Source organism: Halichoerus grypus, chromosome 3 (assembly GCF_964656455.1).
Source record: "Halichoerus grypus chromosome 3, mHalGry1.hap1.1, whole genome shotgun sequence".
NCBI classification, from domain to species: Eukaryota; Metazoa; Chordata; class Mammalia; order Carnivora; family Phocidae; genus Halichoerus; species Halichoerus grypus.
Window position 1 is genome coordinate 125,191,834 of NC_135714.1, and position 18,906 is coordinate 125,210,739.

The 18,906-nt window shown below is 35.1% G+C and overlaps 1 protein-coding gene across 1 annotated transcript in view; it reads right to left on the reverse strand.

The window, feature by feature from the left end:
• TTC29 (tetratricopeptide repeat domain 29) overlaps window positions 1-18,906 on the reverse strand; it is a 261,685-nt gene that overhangs the window by 197,870 nt on the left and 44,909 nt on the right. The gene's annotated exons all lie outside the window — the stretch shown is intronic.

Below are 18,906 nucleotides of genomic sequence, written 5' to 3' on the forward strand. Positions count from 1 at the left end.
TTTGAAAAATATTTTCAATTAGGATTATGCTAATGATTTGTCAATAATTCACTTCTAATTTAATGATAAATCATATGCAAAGAGATAAAGTGACAAATGAATATTCCATTTATTTATTTAACAAATTGCTATTAAATTTTCTAAGTGGAAGGCACTGTTCTAGACTGAATGGGTTCATTCTCCTTGTGAAGTTTGTATTCTAGTGGGAGAACACAACCATCAAGTGAGTAAGCAAATAATAAATAATTGCAGATGATGAAAAGTACTATACAGGAAATAAACAGGGTTATGGGATAACAGCTGTGTGGTGGCTATGATTCCACTTAATCAGCAATCAGAGGCCAAATCAGAGAGCTACTAATTATATTACATTTTTCTAAAATTAGGAGACAATTAAGTATTTAGAATAACTGACATAATGTGATACTACTAGCAATAAAAATTTCAGTGTGGCAGGGAAACAGCCTAGAATTAGTCAGAATACTCAAGGTTTAGCCCAGTTCTACCCAACCTCCTTTGACCTCATTTCATCTCATTGGTAAAATGTGCATATCAATATATGTTGTAACTATATCACAGGATTCTTCTAAGAACAAAATTAAATTATGTATGTGAAAATGCTCTGAGAAATGTAAAGTCCTGCACTACTGGTTCCCAACTCCTGGCTATGCAATAGATTCATCTATAGAATTAAACAAACAAACAAACAAACAAACCAAAAATGCCCAGATTCCATCCACCAAGAATTTCTTACTCAGTGGATCAGCTTAGGTATGAAACAAAACACATAAAGAGAGGTCAAGAGACGAGTGATGAGAGAAAAGTTTTAAAAGAAAAGATAGGACCTCAAAGCCATGGTAAGAAGTTTGGACTCCAAGATAGGAGTGAGGTAGAGGTAGAACCATTGAAGGGTCTGAGTTAGGGAAATGAATCTGTGAGACTGCAGCTTAGAAAAATCATCTGAAAGGAGTGTCCCAGCTGAATTGTTACCCTCCCCAATCCGGCAACCAGATGCACGGCACCTATTATAATAGGACTCATCCATAAAGAGAATAAGTAAACCACATTCCTAGGCTAAAAGGTCAAAAGCCATCATCCTGCATGAGACCAAAAACATACGATGTGGGGAAAAGAAATAACAGAATTTTGTTTCTGCCCTCTAGTCAAGGAGAGTATCTCCAAGGAAGAGAGTATGAAGAAGGGGCAGTGAGATGCTGCAAAAGCCATGTCCTCTCATTTCCTTCTTTTCTACCTGCCCCTACACAAGGTATAGCAAAAGTAGAAGAGGACCAGAACCAACCATTATAATTTCCCATAACTCCTGAATGGTATGGGTGAAATGCCGTAACAGTCTAGTGGGCTCCATGTATGACACAAAAGTTAATGGAAAGAGAGGGCTGGTATATCTGTCATAATGTCACTGGCCACAACAAGGGAGTGTGTGCTAACATGCTCTTGTATGGGCTGCCCACTGGGGATTGAAGAAGGACAAGCTGCAACTCTGAGAATAAGAAGCATCAGGGAACTATCAAAGGAGTCAAGTCAGCATATTTCCAGATCTGACAGAACAGGATGGATTGAGTGCATCAGAGGTGGACACCTGTATAGAACCCCATAGGTTTAGAATGCATTCAACTATAAGTAAGAGAACTTGTTTCATAGTGCCTTTAAAACTAAAGGTTTCCACTTATCACAGCACAAGATGCCTAAAAGTAGGCATCTGCTGGCCTTGGTTCAGTGGCCTGGCAGGTTCAATGCGTCTGGAATTATCTTAATCTTTCCTTCATGCTTGTCCCCTGCTGGTCACTGGAGGATTGCTATAACTTCAGATACTGTGCTCACCTTCAAGGCAAGAAGAAAGGGGAGGTGGGTGGCACCAGAGGTGTCTTTCCCTGTTATTGGGAAAAACAAAAGCATTCCTATAACTGTTAGTAGATTCTCACTTCGGTCCTATTGGCCGGAACTTTGTCATATGGCCACCCCGTGCTGCAAAGAAACTGGGAAAAGCAAATATCCTGCCTGTTCTTGGACACATTGGTCTCCCAAGCAAAACTAAAGTTATGTTAGCCAAGAAGAATGGAGAAATGAGATACTAGATAGGCAAATTCAGGGTCTATAACAAGGTCCTAGATTAAGATCTGAAAGTAAATACTGACAAACCCCCAGCCCCGGAGTTGCCAGATAAAACTGGGCAGGATGCCCAGTTAAATTTGAAATCAGATAAACAATGAATAATTTTTTTTAGTATTAGTATGCTCCAAATATTGCATGGGACATATTTATACTAAAAAAGTTTTTTGGGTTTTTGAAACTCAAATTGGATTGTATATCCTGTATTTTTATTTGCTAAATCTGGCAACTCCCCTCCCCTCCACCCTGCACCAGCACTGTGTTGTTTCTATATAAGAAAATAGGGTGAGGGGAAGAGGTGTCAAAATCTTGAATAATCTGAGAAATCACTGAATTGGACTCACATTACCTGAGAGGGACAAGATTAGATTTTTACATGAGGGAGGATCAAGGCTCAGGGCCAGGAATTAAAATTAAGTTATAAAAAAATAAAGGCTTTCGATTTAGCATCCTTGAGTTTGTGAATCTGAAATTTACACCTGATCCTAGAGAACGGCCAGGAGGAGGGTAGAACTGGGAGCAGGGTGAAGAGATGGTGGTCCTGGGAAGGACAGGCCACAGAGGCTGAACCAAAGAAAAGATGGAGGGAATGGACAGAAGTAGGTGGATTCAATACATATTTAGGAGATAAAAATATTAATTCCATAGTGACTGAGTGGGTGTTGGGGGTGGAGGAAAGGGAAGACCTAGGATGACAACCAGGTTTTGAGGTTAGATCACAGGTAATTGGTAATTTGTTAAAGAGAGGAACACAAAAGGATGAACAGCTTTGGGGAAAGATAATGAGTTTGGTTCAGATAACTTGAGTGTGAGGAGGCTGAAGGGACAGCTAAGTGGTACCTCCACAGTGGGGCAACTTATGCAGGAATATAGGAGAGCTGAGGACAAGGGGCTGAAAATCCAGTCTTGCTTCAAACAAGCACTGTCATCTTTGTAAGGTTATGCCTTGGAAGAAAAGAAAATTATAAATAAATAAAAATTAGAACATTGACTTTAAGCAATAAAAATAAACACAAGCCAGGAGGCCATCTATGTTCTAATCTCCTATCTCTAATCTCAACAGAAATGCAATGCAGAAAATCATTCTGTAAGCCTTATTTCCTTCACCTCGAAGGTGAGGGTGTTTTGATTGGATTTGGTCCACTCAACATCTAGTTCCATTTCCACAGGTGGCAGCACTCCAAAACACTTTTGGAAATGACCATTTTCACAATCTGGGTCATCTTGGTGGGATTTGATCTTAAAGGCTCTCTAAACAACAGGTGGGTCCCCAGTGACCATTAAGGCAACTGGTTCCTCTCCCAGAATTTTGAATCTTGAGGCAAGAAACACAACAAAGGTTTAGCAAGTTGTTGGAGCTCAATCATCTTGGGAGTGACATCCTGGCAAGAGTCTCAAGTAGTTCTTGCTACCAACAACCTCTCATGTCTTGTCCTTTTCATCTGAGCTGGGTTCTCCCTAAATTCAGCTTGTTACCCAGTATCCTTCCAAAAAATGGTTTCTACTTTATTTAGTCAGAATCAGTTTCTGCTACCTGTGACCAAAGTACAGAATGGATTCAGAAGGGACTGTACTAAAATGGTTTCCAAGACATTTTTCAGCCTCAAAACATCCATGATATGTAACTGCTATCAATTTTTTAAAATTTCTGGTACATTTTTTAAAAAGACCATTCTTTGTGTAAGAGATTTCAAATAGAGATGTATTTTAAGATGCATAAATAACTATGCTGATATCATCTCGATTTTCTATACACATTCATGTGTGCACACATATGCCTATGTACATATATGTCATTGTTTGAGCCTCATTACTAATCTGAAAGCCAGAAAGAGCAATTAGTGATTTACTAAATAAGTTCCTATTTAAATCTTCATAGTTAATGCAAATTATTTCTTTTAAACAAAATAATTTTCTTTTATTAAAATGAACTGACCATCTGAAAAAAAAGTATATCAATTTCCACCATTATGTTTGGATTTCTCAGGTTTTATATTTCATAACAGAATCACAGGCAAAGTTGACTTGCTTTATGGAAAGAAAATTTTTTTAAACACAAATAGAAATATAGATAGGATTCAAATTTATTATTTTGTTATTTCATTTGGAAACAAAGTTACCAGCGTTTGGTTTCATTTGTATATTAAAACCAGTATTAGCCAAAATGAAAATATATTCTCTGCAAGTATCAGAAGAAGAAAAATCTCCTTGACCTAAAAAGTCGCTATACTGGGCAGAAATTGAGAATTCTGGTAAAATTTATGTAGATTTGATATTATGGAATTTGAGAGAAGTTTTCCTGACAGAAAATATGCCAATCATAGGAGTAGAAGTTGTGACATTCATGGATATGCTGGACTCTATAAATCTATACCCTGAGGAAGATATCTGTCATTGCAGATACCCAAGGTTGCACCCAAGAGATGTAGCTGGAGAAGAATGAATTTAGGAATGGAATTAAGTGGTCATCCATTCCATATGGATTTTATTACTATTTAGAGGCATTCTTCAAAGGAGATTCTGTGCATTTTAAATTTACATAAAAATTGCCCTAAAAGATTCAAAGATTTTTTTTTTAAAAATCTATACATTTACAGAAAGTAAAACTGACCACTTTGACAGAACTTCATAGCAGCTGAATGTGTGGAGATGCTGAGAGATGGGGAGCTCTCTATTAAACAACCATGGAGATTTTATATCATTTTAAAATTCTGCCTTAAAACATTCTGAGCGGCTATTTACAGAATATCTACAATGTGGTAGACACTGTGTAGGCATCATTTCTAACACATGATAACTCTACAAAGCAATACTTCCATTTTCACAGATAAAGAAACTGTCTTCAGTGAGGTTGTGATTTGCCATGTAAGTGACAAAGCCATACAAACTAATAAGGGTCAGAATTGGAATTCATATCCAGGTTTCTGAGTGAAAATTCTTTTTTTTTTCCACTTTACCACATTGTCTCCTATTACCTCAGATTTGTTGGTTTTTCTTCCCTTTCTCTTCCTCTACACTTTTTTTTTTTTTTTTTTTTTTGCTTATTTGCTTTGATTGTTTCGGACTTTGTCATAATTGGACAATTACATGTAACTCTCAAATTTGAAAGCCGTTGCCTTTGTCCATGCTAATCCATGTTTGTGCTGGGTTGGAAAAAGAGATTAGTGTCATTTTGTGACTCTCCTAAAGAATCCCCTTCCTTAAAATGAGGAAGCAGACAGTAGCATCCATGCAAAGCAAATTAAATAGATGTGATTGTCACTCAAGGATATATGAAGTCTAATAAAAGAAAAACACTGAGAAAGACAAACATATAAAAGGATAAAAAGCACACACTTCTACAAATATGAAAAACATGAATAAAGGGAATGAATAGATATGACAGCTTATTTTATTTCTCTGAACTTATAGGTACTTATATTAGCTATTAGATGGATTTCCAAAATCAAAATGAATTATCAACTAGTCAAATAAATGATTAATATATTTAACATATTTTCTTCATAGGACAAACTCAAATACTGTATCAAGGTGAAGCTTCATATTCAGTAAATTATTTCAAAAGCAGTTTAATAAAAAATCATACTTTAAGACAAGATCATAAAATTTTTATTTAATCTGACAAAGATAAACTCAAAAGATATGTAATATCTAATCAAAAGTCAGGATAATACTTTTATTCCATTAAGTTAATATTTATAAGTCACTAGTGGGTTATCTATGTGTCAGTTATAACAGTCTTACATTCATATTGTAGGAATAAATGTTATTGGAATCACCTACGGGATAATTACATCGACTCTTAAATTAATACTTAAATAGCTTCAGTTAATATAATTTCCATGGAATAAAGTGAGTCACTATTCTTACCCATACTTTTCAGTGTAGGTAGATATTACCTATAATTAGAATGGGAAAAATATACATTTCTTGACACACATATTGATAAAAACCATATAAGTAATTTGGGTATGTTTTATAGTTTTTTGTGAAAAGAATAAAATTTTCCCAAAAAGCTAAAACAAAGATACGCCATTCCCCTAGCCATATAAATATATATAAAGAAAGAGAAGTTAGAAAGAAAAAATATCAATTATATTTGAAGTGACTGAAAAGCATATAGAATTACAATGAAAACTGAAAGCGTTTTCTTAGTTTTACACGTTTAGGTTTTTAACAATTGTCAGATAGTACTGACTAATACTGATTAAGAACTAACACTAATTAAGAAATGCACTATCATCACTCACATATATTTTTGTGTAATAACCATTGGAGAGTTGAGATTTTTAGGACTTTTATTTTCCATGTAGTTCAAAATATAACAAGAAAAAAAAGTTTCATTATGAAAAAGGCTCTTTTTAAATTTAAAGGATTTCCAATAAGTTGACTGGTCTCTGGGGGCATCTACTGGAAATTTAGCAAACTGCAGTCACATCATGCAAATTTGATAACTTTCATTATCCATCTTAATACAGATATTATTTTAATTGATATGTAAATAAGGTGACACTCAAAGAAGATAAATGTAAAGTTATGCATGGTATTCTATCTCATCCATCTGGAAACAGCAAAATAAGTAGCTGTCTATGAGATCAGTTAACAAATACTCAACTGTTAAAAATGTAAATAGGGCAGGTGGCATATTACAGATTAACAGTTTCCAAACCACTCAATTTTCATGTTTGGAAAAATTAGAAATATATTTTAGAGATAAACATACACATATTTAATGAGGCATTTTTATTAATCCAAATAAAATATATAAAAAGCATTTTTAATATGATGGCTTCTCTAAAGCAAATTCATTTTGCATCTCAGTATATCCACCAATATAAATAACTTGATAATCACTGCTTATTTTCTATATGACTTACTTTAATTATTTATATGTTAATATCTCAAAAAGTAGAATTTGTTATACTTGAAATGAAAAATCTATTTTTTATTATAATTAGTTATTAAAAGTGGAATTAGTCATTAAGATGAACATTGTTATTAATTTCTCTTAAACATTTTAGGTGAACTTCTTAAAGAAAAATGAGCATATAATAAAGAAAATACAATCACTGCAGCTTATGTATTGTTTTAGCACATATTTCAATAAAGAAAATAACTCTTGTAAAAATATTCTTGCAGTTTTGACTAATCATGTTATAGGAATTTTAATGTAACAGCTTTTTTAACAATCATGATTTTCTTTGTGAAATTTATGGGTTATATTTGCTTTAACAGAAAATAAAAAACTAATTTTGAAAGTATATCTATTGTTCTATACTTACTATTTTACCATAATATACTTTAGATGTTGCTATAATTTTATATAAAAACTCTCCTAATAGATTGAAATACATAACATTTTAGCTTTGTTCCAAAGAAACACCACAAATGCATGTATTAGTTTACACTGTTTCTGGAAATCTCAGAATTGCTATCCAAATAAACGTGATACCACCTTTAATTGTATAAATTGAAAAAACCTAATCACCATAAAAATGTTACCAACAAATCAGAACATAAATATTAATACAGCAGGATTTTTGTTTCAGTTTAGATTTAGAATCATTTAGATAGCTGGACTTATTTGGTAACTTAAAAATAAATAAATAAAATCCACCTCCCAAGAGGTTACGGGATAGAATTTTTTTGTGATTTTTCTAAACAATTAGAAGTTTATTAACTTGAAACTGCTACATATGTCAGTGTGCTTCATATTTTCAGAAAGTACAAATTTTTATCTATTAATAATCAAAGTTAGAAAGCCTAGTCAGACTGCCAACATTTTAAAAGTATATATGGAAATTGAAAAATGCCATTTGGAAAAAACTATTTAACCTACATTCAACCTTTAACTCTTTTTTAAAAAGTCTAACAATAACTAGGAAGTAAAGTTTAGCCTATAATATTTTTTAAGTAGGACTATTACTAATGTAATTATCTCAACAAAAAATAAAATATTTAAAAATATGATCAGCAAAGAATTCTGCCAAGATTACAACAAAAATTCACGTCAACATGGGCGATTTTATTTTAAGATATATGGAATATTCATGGAGAATGGAAGAAAGATTATTTCTCAGATTCAATTAGATAAGAACTGATATTTAGCAAAATGTTAATCAGTCAAATAGGATTTTTGCTGGTGATTGTTACCCGATATCAGAGGAAAGCTGTGGTTATTTAGCAAACAGTACAGACTGCAATGTTACAATAGCTTTAAATAATTCCCTTAATAATATAAAGGCATTTTTTATGTGCATATCCTGTTAAAATTTATTTACTCGAGTGATTCCAAGTCAATCAAGTATTTGAACCACAGAGATTGTCATCAATCAGGAATGAATAAAACTATTCATCAGTCAATATAAAGTATTACCAAAATATTTACCCATGTAGCTGTAACACACATTTTCTTTACTGAAAGATTTTCTCTACTAGAAAAAAATCTCAAACTTAACCACATTTAAAAAAGTTTTTCTTTACAAGTTTAGTGAAAAGCACTGGAAGAAAGACAGCTCTTTAGATGAGGTTAATTACATAATTTTTAACATGGTCCTATTACTTGCAAACTCCCTTGAGAAACTCAAACTTATTTACAAATGAAAATGTTAAGCTAAAGACTGGACACGAGAAGGTATGGAATGAGTGTCATCGTTTCAGAAGAATTTTCAGGGAAGGTATTTTCACAGTACCACCATTGAGTCCAAGCACCTTTGGCTAAATGTGGCAGTCATATGGATTTCTGTTCTTTTTTTTTTTCAGATCACACTGTAACTTTCAACTATAGGAAAAGCAATTAAACATAAGCTGAAAGATAAAGACTGAAAATAATCTTAGTTTTTGGATTGAGGATAATGATAAAAAAAGAAATCTGAGTAATATAATTCTATTATACTCTGTGTCCTAATACAACAACAATAAACATAAGAAAAAGAGGAGAAAACAAAAGGTAAGCTTTATACTACATGACTACAAACAATTGACTATAAACACCTATAAACATGATCACGCTAGCTCATAGAATCATGTTCTTCTATATTACTATTTATAATTTTTTTATTAATATAAAACCCCATACAATATAAGTCACTATTTTTTGAAACATAATCTTGTGACTGCTCTCCAAAATTTTTAATATTCTATTTTTTAGGAAATTTTGTCTCAAATATTATCATTTAAACTTTTTCCTTCAGCTCTTCATCAATACATCTTTATAAATTAAAGAACTATCAATTTTTCATAGAAGTTGAGTGAAATGTCAACTTTTAATAAAAATGCAAAGCTGGAGAATATAAAGACAAAACTTAGTAAAAACAACAAGTTGCATTAAAAAGAAAACTTCAGCCCACTGTGTTCGTTTTTTACTAAAGTATGTCATACATTTTATCTTTGCAAGAGTTTGACGAGTTTTGCAAGTAAAATTCTGTTTCCTCTACACTTGCTAATAGTCATGAGAATCTGTAGTTTGCACCTTCCCATTAAAAATGTATTGTATTTTTTTGAAATTATTCACCCCGCCTTTTATCCAGATCATGTCTTTGAAAGGAGGAAGTAGATAATAAATGGAATAATTCATGATTTCCCATTAAATATGAAACTTTCTTTTGCAGAGTTTAGAAAATGAAGTTCTACATAATGTACAAAAGTTGATTAGAACTTTTTTAACCTTTTCAAGAAGAAACCTTTCACATTAAACAACTGCATGAGGAGGTTTCTTTGGGAAAAGTAAACCAATCAATTCTTTCCACCTATAGCTTTATCATATATATTCTAATGTTGTTCCTTCCCAACATATATTCCCATATACTACTTACCTAGTTATTAAAATGATGGGAAGAAAAATAGTATACATTGGGCTATAAACATGACAAGTATCTAAAAAAATGTAACTGATGTTTAAATTACAAAGTCATAAATTAAAAATGAAAACAAAACATTATTCATACTCTTTCCAGCAATGTAATGGAAAATAGAGGAAGGGTAAATAATAAAACCTGCATTTAAATTTCTATTATTATTATGACATTTCTTCTAGTGTGGTAATGATATTTCATCATGAGAAGAAAATATATACCTTTATAAAATTTATCTTTACAAATGAGCCATTGGTATTCTGTTAACCACACTATTTTGCCTTTTTTTAATAAAATAAAAAAATATTAAACCAAATGATCGTTAGGCTCATGACTGCTCTATCATTCTATATTTCTTTAATAAGAAATCTGTAGTAAATATAACTGAGGAGAAATGTCAAGTTCTATTTCAGGGCACAGATGACCTCAATTCTTTGTGTTTTTAAGTTTCTATTGTGGAATAGTTTGTTTTTCACTAAACATATTTTAATTTTCCGCATTTCAAAAAAATAAAGAACGTATTTTGCCCTTCCAAGCTTGAATACTTAAAAGATAACTACCATAATGTAAGCCATATGAAGAACCTTTCATACTGTATGCTCTTTAATTACCATCACAAAGGAGGTGTATAATGTACACATGAACACTGAAGCCAGGATTTCTCACAGGCTTTATGTACACAATGATCAAACGTCCAAAACACACATTTAGTTTTACATTTAGGAAAAACTAAATTAAAAACAAAAGCAAATTGAATAATTTGATGCTCTGGTCAGACCATATCTGCATCTAAATATCTTATTTTCCTGAATGTTGTATTAATTTTATGGCAAATATCTCAAACATTTAGAAAATTCTTACTTGTAGTAACTAAGAGCATAGGGTACATCACATCAAATATGTGCATCAATAAGAATATTATAAGAACAAAAAGAAGTATATGTCAAGAGTAAAATAAAAGAGCCTTGAATTCAAACTTAAAAAAATAATACAAAATATACATATAGCAGGGATTATAACTTCCTTGAGAGAGAGAACATATCATTTGTTTCTTTTGTATTTTCATATAATAATGTAAATGCTAACAAAGTGAAAGCTTGTATAACATTATTAATATCAAACAAAATAGAATTCAGGTATAAAAAATTAAAGGGGCATATGAATAACAGAGATTCACAGATTGATTTACTGTGAAATAGCGCAATTAGGAAACAATACACCTAATAACATAGCTTCAAAATTAACAGAATAAGGAGAAATTTATCTTAATGCATTTTTTTTTCAGAAAATTACAAATAAAGTTGAGGAAAAAAAGGATTTGAATAACAATTTTCTAGCTTGATTGAAATAACAGGGTCAATCTATTAGTTTCTGATAGTATTTTCTGTATGGAACTGTCTACCAAGTAAATAGAGAATATATATTTATTTTTCAAACATACAAAGAATATTTATAAAAATTGGCCATGTACTGGCCATACTAGAAATTTTATAAACTGATATCATGTATGGCATATTTACTGAGCACAGGTAAAGATTCATCTCCAATCCTACATCCCTCCTCCCCCCCAACAAAAACACACAAAAAAATTCATCTGCAAATTTACAAATGTATTTCTAATGTATTCACTGCCTAAAGGGAAAACCACCATAGAAATGTTCATATATGTAGAATTGAAACAAAATAAAAACACTAAATATCAAATCCTGGGGGAAAAATCATCAGGGTGTTCAAAAAGAAATTTATAATTTAAATGTACTTGTTAAAATACAAAAGCACAGAAACAAGTGAAGAAGCTAGCTTTCAACTCAGAGCAAGAAAAAAAATCTTAACAAAATGAACAACAACATGAAATCAAATAAAAGACAGAAAGGGAAATACTAAAGGTAAAGGCATAAAATAATATAGAACAAAAAAGCTGACCCATAAAACAAAAGAATGGTTAGACATGATAAGACAAATAAATCTTGGCAAGTATAATCAAGAAAAATAAAAATAGATAAGTCACCAAAATTGTGCCAGGAATGAAAAAGGTAATATAGCTTCTAATTATAATTATAGTAATGGCTAATTTTTATTGTATGCTTAGAATGGACCAATGTTCTCAATATTTTACATCTTTTTTAAACTTTACAATATTTATATGAGATAGGTATTATTATTATCATCATCTCCATTTTACGGATGAGGAAACTATGGCACAAAGAGGTTTTATTTTTTTCTTTTTATAGAGAAGAAGAGAGTCAGAAGGAGATTCTTTTTATTTTTAATATTTTATTTATTCATTTAAAAGGGAGAGAGACAGAGCACAAGCAGGGGGGAGAGGCAGAGGGAGAAGGAGAAGCTGACTTCCTGCTGAGCTGGAAGCTGGACATGGGGCTCCATCCCAGGACGTGGAGATCATGATCTGAGCCGAAGGCAGACGATTAACAGACTGAGCCACCCAGGCGCCCCAGAGAGAGATTTTTTGGGGGGGGGGATTCCAAAGGATTAGAAAGAATGTGTTACTGTATTTATTTAGTCCTTTCTTTTTTTTCTGCACTTTTTAAAAATTTTATTACGTTATGTTAATCACCATACATTACATCATTAGTTTTTGATGTAGTGTTCCATGATTCATTGTTTGCATATAACACCCAGTGCTCCATGCAGTACATGCCCTCCTTAATACCCATCACCAGGCTAACCCATCCCCCCACACCCCTCCCCTCTAGAACCCTCAGTTTGTTTCTCAGAGTCCATAGTCTCTCATGGTTCATCTCCCTCTCCGATATCCCCCCCCTTCATTTTTCCCTTCCTGCTATCTTCTTTTTTTTTTTTAAACATATAATGTATTATTTGTTTCAGACGTACAGGTCTGTGATTCAAAGTCTTACACAATTCACAGTGCTCACCATAGCACATACTCTCCCCAACGTCTATCACCCAGCCACCCCATCCCTCCCACCTCCCACCACTCCAGCAACTCTCAGTTTGTTTCCTGAGATTAAGAATTCCTCATATCAGTGAGATCATATGATACATGTCTTTCTCTGATTGACTTATTTCGCTTGGCATAATACCCTCCAGTTCCATCCACGTCGTTGCAAATGGCAAGATTTCATTCTTTTTTTTGATGGCTGCATAATATTCCATTGTATATATATACCACCTCTTCTTTTTTTGTTTGTTTGTTTTTTAAATTTTATTATGTTATGTTAGTCACCATACAATACATCATTAGTTTTTGATGTAGTGATCCACGATCCATTGTTTTCATATAACACCCAGTGCTCCATGCAGTACGTGCCCTCCTTAATACCCATCACCGGGCTAACCAATCCCCCCTCCCCACTCCCCTCTAAAACCCTGTTTGTTTCTCAGGTCCATAGTCTCTCGTGGTTCATCTCTCCCTCCAATTCCCCCCGCCCATTTTTCCCTTCCTTCTCCTAATGTCCTCCATGTTATTCCTTATGTTCCACAAATAAGTGAAACCATATGATAATTGACTTTCTCTGCTTGACTTATTTCACTTAGCATAATCTCCTCCAGTCCCATCCATGTTGATGTAAAAGTTGGGTATTCATCTTTTCTGATGGCTGAGTAATATTCCATTGTATATATGGACCACATCTTCTTTATCCATTCATCTGTTGAAGGGCATCTCGGCTCTTTCCACAGTTTGGCTATTGCGGACATTGCTGCTATGAACATTGGGGTGCATATGGCCCTTCTTTTCACTACATCTGTGTCTTTGGGGTAAATACCCAGTACTGCAATTGCTGGGTCATAGGGTAGCTCTATTTTTAAATTTTTGAGGAACCTCCACACTGTTTTCCAAAGTGGCTGTACCAACTTGCATTCCCACCAACAGTGTAAGAGGGTTCCCCTTTCTCCACAACCTCTCCAACATTTGTTGTTTCTTTCCCTGTCCATTTTGGCCATTCTAAATGGTGTAAGGTGGTATCTCAGTGTGGTTTTGATTTGGATTTCCCTGATGGCTAATGATGATGAACATTTTTTCATGTGTCTGTTAGCCATTTGTATGTCTTCTTCAGAGAAGTGTCTTTTCATATCTTCTGCCCACTTTTTGACTTGATTATTTGTTTTTTGGGTGTTGAGTTTGAGAAGTTCTTTATAGATTTTGGATACCAGCCCTTTATCTGTAGTGTCATTTGCAAATGTCTTCTCCCATTCTGTGGGTTGCCTCTTTGTTTGGTTGACTGTTTCCTTTGCTGTGCAGAAGCTTTTTATCTTGATGAAGTCCCAAAAGTTCATTTTTGCTTTTGTTTCACTAGCTTTTGGAGATGTATCTTGAAAGAAGTTGCTGTGGCCGATGTCAAAGAGGTTACTGCCTATGTTGTCCTCTAGGATTTTGATGGATTCCTGTCTCACATTGAGGTCTTTTATCCACTTTGAGTTTATCTTTGTGAATGGTGTTAGAGAATGGTCAAGTTTCATTCTTCTGCATGTGGCTGTCCAATTTTCCCAGCACCATTTATTGAAGAGTCTGTGTTTTTTCCATTGCATGTTTTTTCCTGCTTTGTCAAAGATTATTTGACCATAGAGTTGAGGGTCCATATCTGGGTTCTCTATTCTGTTCCATTGGTCTATATGTCTGTTTTTGTGCCAGTACCATGCTGTCTTGGTGATCACAGCTTTGTCATATAGCTTGAAATCGGGCAAAGTGATGCCCCCAGCTTTGTTTTTCTTTTTCAACATCTCCTTGGCAATTCGGGGTCTTTTCTGATTCCATACAAATTTTAGGATTGTTTGTTCCAGCACTTTGAAAAATGTCATTGGAATTTTGATTGGGATGGCATTGAAGGTATAGATTGCTCTGGGTAGCATAGACATTTTAACAATGTTTATTCTTCCGATCCATGAGCATAGAATATTTTTCTATCTTTCTGTGTCTTCTTCAATTTCTTTCATGAGTGTTTTGTAGTTCCTAGAGTATAGATCCTTTACCTCTTTGGTTAGGTTTATTCCGAGGTATCTTATGGTTTTTGGTGCTATTGTAAATGGAATCGTTTCTCTAATTTCTCTTTCAACAGTTGCGTTGTTAATGTATAAGAAAGCAATTGATTTCTGTGCATTGATTTTGTATCCTGCCACATTACTGAACTGCTGGATGAGTTCTAGTAATTTGGGGGTGGAGTCCTTTGGGTTTTCCACATAAAGTATCATGTCGTCTGCGAAAAGAGAGAGTTTGATTTCTTCTTTGCCAATTTGAATACCTTTTATTTCTTTTTGTTGTCTGATTGCTGTTGCTAGGACTTCTAGTACTATGTTGAACAACAGTGGTGAGAGTGGGCACCCTTGACGTGTTCCTGATCTTAAGGGAAAGGCTCTCAGCTTTTCCCCATTGAGGATGATATTTGCTGTGGGTTTTTCATAGATGGATTTTATGAACTTGAGGAATGTTCCCTCTATCCCTATACTCTGGAGAGTTTTAATCAGGAAAGGATGCTGTATTTTGTCAAATGCTTTTTGTGCATCAATTGAGAAGACCATATGGTTCTTCTCCCTCCTCTTATTAATGTGTTCTATCACATTGATTGATTTGCGAATGTTGAACCACCCTTGCATCCCGGGGATAAATCCCACTTGGTCGTGGTGGATGATCCTTTTAATGTATTGTTGGATCCTATTAGCTAGGATTTTGTTGAGGATTTTGGAATCCATATTCATCAGGGGTATTGGTCTGAAATTCTCCTTTTTGATGGGGTCTTTGCCTGGTTTGGGGATTAAGGTAATGCTGGCCTCATAGAATGAGTTTGGAAGTTTTCCTTCTGTTTCTATTTTTGGAAACAGCTTCAGTAGAATAGGTATTATTTCCTCTTTGAATGTTTGGTAGAATTCCCCAGGGAATCCATCAGGCCCTGGACTCTTGTTTTTGGGAGGTTTTTGATCACTGTTTCAATCTCGTTACTGGTTATTGGCCTATTCAGGTTGTCAATTTCTTCCTGTTTCAGTCTTGGCAGCTTATAGGTTTCCAGGAAGGCCTCCCTTTCATCCAGATTGCTCAGTTTATTGGCATATAGTTGTTGATAATAATTTCTAACAATTGTTTCTATTTCCTTGGTGTTAGTCGCAATCTCTCCCCTTTCATTCATAATTTTATTAATTTGGGTCCTTTCTCTTTTCTTTTGGATAAGTCTGGCCAGTGGTTTATCAATCTTATTAATTCTTTCAAAGAACCAACTTCTAGTTTCCTTGATCTGATCTACTGTGTTTCTGGTTTGTAATTCATTGATTTCTGCTCTAATTTTAATTATTTCTCTTCTAATGCATGGCTTAGGCATCGTTTGTTGCTTTTTCTCTAGTTCTTTAAGGTGCAGAGTTAGTTGGTGAATTCGGGATTTTTCTATTTTTTTGAGTGAGGCTTGGATGGCTATGTATTTCCCCCTTAGGACCGCCTTTGCAGTATCCCATAGGTTTTGGACTGATGTGTTTTCATTCTCATTGATTTCCATGAATTGTTTAAGTTCTTTGATTTCTTGGTTGACCCAAACATTCTTGAGCAGAGTGGTCTTTAGCTTCCAAGTGTTTGAATTTCTGCCAAATTTTTTCTTGTGATTGAGTTCCAGTTTTAGAGCATTGTGGTCTGAGAATATGCAGGGAATCATCTCAATCTTTTGGTATCGGTTGAGACCTGATTTGTGACCCAGTATATGGTCTATTCTGGAGAAAGTTCCATGTGCGCTCGAGAAGAATGAGTATTCTGTTGTTTTAGGGTGGAGTGTTCTGTAAATATCTATGAGGTCCATCTGGTCCAATGTATCATTCAAAGCTCTTGTTTCCTTGTTGATTTTCTGCTTAGATGATCTGTCCATTGCTGAGAGTGGAGTATTGAGGTCTCCTACAATTAACGTATTGTTATCAATATGACTCTTTATTTTGGTTAACAGTTGGCTTATGTAGATGGCTGCTCCCGTGTTGGGGGCATAGATATTTACAATTGTTAGATCTTCTTGTTGGATAGACCCTTTAAGAATGATATAGTGTCCTTCTGTGTCTCTTTTTTTTTTTTTTAAGATTTTATTTATTTATTTGACAGAGACAGACACAGTGAGAGAGGGAACACAAGCAGTGGGAGTGAGAGAGGGAGAAGCAGGCTTCCTGCGGAGCATGGAGCCCGATGTGGGGCTCGATCCCAGGACCCTGGGATCATGACCCGAGCCGAAGGCAGACGCTTAACGACTGAGCCACCCAGGCGCCCCTTTTCTGTGTCTCTTATTACAGACTTTAGTTTAAAATCTAATTTGTCTGATATAAGAATTGCTACCCCAGCTTTCTTTTGAGGTCCGCTGGCATGGAAGATGGATCTCCATCCCTTCACTTTCAGTCTGGATGTATCTTTAGGTTCAAAATGAGTCTCTTGTAGACAGCATATGGATGGGTCCTGTCTTTTTATCCAATCTGCAACCCTGTGCCGTTTTATGGGAGCATTTAGGCCATTCACGTTGAGAGTGATTATTGAAAGATATGAATTAATTGTCATCATGTTGCCTGTGAAGACGTTGTTTTTATAGATTGTCCTTGTAAATTATTGTTGTATATCACTCTTGGGGTCTTTCTCCTTTTATAGAACCCCTCCTTAATATTCCTTGCAGGGCCGGCTTAGTGGTCACATATTCTTTCAGTTTCTGCCGGTCGTGGAAGCTCTGCATCTCTCCATCCATTCTAAATGAAAGCCTTGCTGGATAAAGTATTCTTGGCTGCATGTTGTTCTCATTTAGTACCATGAATATGTCTTGCCAGGCCTTTCTGGCTTGCCAGGTCTCTGTGGATAGGTCTGACGTTATTCTGATGTTCCTCCCTCTGTATGTAAGGAATCTCTTCCCCCTAACTGCCCTTAAGATGGTTTCCTTGGTTCTAAGATTTGCAAGTTTTACTATTACATGCCGGGGTGTTGGCCTGTTTTCCTTGATCTTAGGAGGGATCCTCTCTGCCTCTAGGATGTGAATGTTTGTTTCATTCCCCAGATTAGGGAAGTTCTCAGCTACAATTTGCTCAAATACATCTTCTAGTCCTCTCTCTCTCTCCACTCCCTCCGGGATTCCAATTATTCTGACATTGGAACGCCTCATGGTGTCACTTATTTCTCTGATTCTATTTTCATGGATTCTGAGTTGTTTTTCCCTGGCCTCCTCTTTTCCCTTTTTATCTATTATATTGTCTTCCAGGTTGCTTATTCTCTCTTCTGTCTCAGTTACCCTAGCTGTTAGATTATCTAGATTGGATTGGATCTCATTGATTGCATTTTTAAGTTCTGCCAATTCCCCTTTTATTTCTGCCCTTAGGGACTCTATGTTGCCATTAATTGATTTCTCCATTCTAGCCATTGTCTTCACAATTGCTAGCCTGAATTCCATCTCCGACATCTTGGTTATATCTGCATCCATTTGTAAATCTGCAGCATAAGTCATAATCTCTGAGTCTTTTCTGTTTTGGGGGCTCCTCCTCCTAGTCATTCTGTTGATGGGTGTTTGAGGGAATGTATAGAGTCCAAATTATTGACCAGAACCCAAGCAAGATGCACCTGTTTTCTCGGGACCTTAGGGTTGCTGGCCTCTTGTTTTCCCAGCCTGTCTTCTGCGGGAGGGGCCTGCCGCGCTGTTACTCAGGCAACCCTGTTTGGGCGGAGTTGCCCTGCACCCCTGTGGTGGGGGATGGGCTCAGTGGGAATCAGTCTTTGGGGCTTTTGTTCTCTGGCGCCTTTCCCTGGTGGCTTTCAGCGTCTCTTCCACGAGTCAGAGCAGAAGAGACCATTTCCAATCCTCTGCCTCAGAGCAGAGAGACCGCAGGCTATTCTTCAGTGAGCTCTCCAGGCCACACTGTCTCCGTTTCTGTCTGTGCTGCTATAAACTGCAGCGTCCTGGGTTGTGCACCCCCTCTGCAGCACTCCCAGTCCTGCCTCCAGGTCAGGGCACGTCTC